The sequence below is a fragment of the Marmota marmota genome, unplaced genomic scaffold, assembly GCF_001458135.2.
Source record: "Marmota marmota marmota unplaced genomic scaffold, marMar, whole genome shotgun sequence".
Lineage (NCBI taxonomy): Eukaryota > Metazoa > Chordata > Mammalia > Rodentia > Sciuridae > Marmota > Marmota marmota.
In genome coordinates this window covers 5,587,580-5,589,638 of record NW_026000079.1, presented here as the reverse complement: position 1 = coordinate 5,589,638, position 2,059 = coordinate 5,587,580, and positions in this window count along the sequence as shown.

Genomic DNA, 2,059 nt, shown 5'->3' with positions numbered 1-2,059 from the left:
CTACCTAAATCCACCCTCTTACCACTGACATTTGAATCTTTTCCAAATGCTATTTTCATTCCATCAGTTGGGGCAATTGATCAAGGACAAAAGGAAAAACTTGACAGTAGTTTCTAGTGATGAAAGTCTGTCTCTTAAGAGGAGGAACAGTTGTACTCCCTCTAGCTACACAGGGCAACATCCAGAGTTGTGGGTGGTCATTGTAGGGAGCCGGCTAAGAAAGGAAAGAGGCATTGACAGTGAAGAGTGGAGGGGGCTCTTGTATCAGGTTTCCCTGCTTACAGCATCTTCCAGTTACCAAACAGCATGAAATAATAAGGACAAATAAAAATGCCTAGGATAACTCTCGAGATGTTGATGATCTATGTGAGAAAACTGCCAACTTTTCTTTTTTTTAGAGAGAGAGAGAGAACCTTTTAACATTTATTTTTCAGTTTTCGGTGGACACAACATCTTTGTTTGTATGTGGTGCTGAGGATTGAACCCGGGCCGCACGCATGCCAGGTGAGCGCTCCACCGCTTGAGCCACATCCCCAGCCCCTCAACTTTTCTTGAGAAAGAAAGATTTGGGGCTGGGGTTGTGGCTCAGTGGTAGAGCACTGGCCTAGCATGAGTGAGGCACTGGGTTCCATCCTCAGCACCACATAAAAATAAAAAAAGGTATTATGTTCACCTAAAACTAAAAACTATATATATATAAAAAGATAGAAAAACTTGAAGAAAAATTAATTCTTCCTTAATTTTTTTTATTTTTTGTGGTACTGGGAATTTAACCCAGGACCTCACATACTAGGCAAGTGATGTACCACAGAGCTACATCCCCAGAACCATCTTATTTTTTATTTTGAGACAGGATCTTGCTAAGTAGCCAGGTTGGCCTCAAATTTGTAAACCTCCTGCCCTATCTCCCTAGGTAGCTGGGCATGGACCACTGAGCCTGGACTTAATTTATTTTATTATTATTTTTTTTAATAATTACAGTGAATGACACTGTAATTCAATAGAGTCTTTTTAGAATCGAATATAATTATTTTAAAATTCATCCAGAAGAATAAACAGGAGAAAAGGGCAAAAGAAAAATTTAAAGGCAGAACTTAATTGGAAGGAGTATTAAGCCTTGCCAAATAGTAAAACATTACATTGCTTACACATCAATTTAACAGATTAGTTAGGCAGAAATAGACCCAATTTTATATAAGCATTTAGAAAGGATAAAAGAAGCATTGCATCTCAACAGAGGTGAAAATGCATTTGAACAGTTGGTTAAAATTTTTGAAAAAAAAGACATGTTAATTATCCTGATTTGATCATTGCGTGTTCTATACATGTGTTGGAATATCACACTGAAATCCATAAATGTGTTTAATTATTATGTATCAATTAAAATCATTTTAAAAGTATTTGTGGACCTTTATTTTTATTCACTTATTTACATGCAGTGCTGAGAATGGAACCCAGTGCCTCACACATGCAAGGCAAGTGCTCTGCCACTGAGCCACAACCCCAACCCCAATCCATAAAATCATTTTTTAATTAAAAAATTGGGGAAAAAAAAGGACCGGTCTTAAATACTACACCTAGATAAATTCTAGGTAATTAATTAAACATTAAAATTTAACTTTAGAAAAACTTGAAGAAAATACATTGAATATTAAGTCTGAAAGGAAATACATTTTAGAATTTTTATATACTTAGCAATTTTATTTTATTGATTTTAAAAAAAGAAATGACAGTGGAATGCATTACAATTCTTATTACACATATGCCACAATTTTTCATATCTCTCTATATAAAGTATGTTGACACCCAGTTTGTGTCTTCTTCCTTTTTTTTTTTTTAATTTTTTATTTTTTAGTTTTCGGCAGACACGACATCTTTGTTTGTATGTGGTGCTGAGGATCGAACCCGGGCCACACGCATGCCGGACGATCTCGCTACCGCTTGAGCCACATCCCCAGCCCCAGTTTGTGTCTTCATATATGTACTTTGGACAAGGAAGATATGTTGGCTCATAAAAATAAAATATCAACTTCCTTTTTTTTTTTTTTTTTTTTTTTTT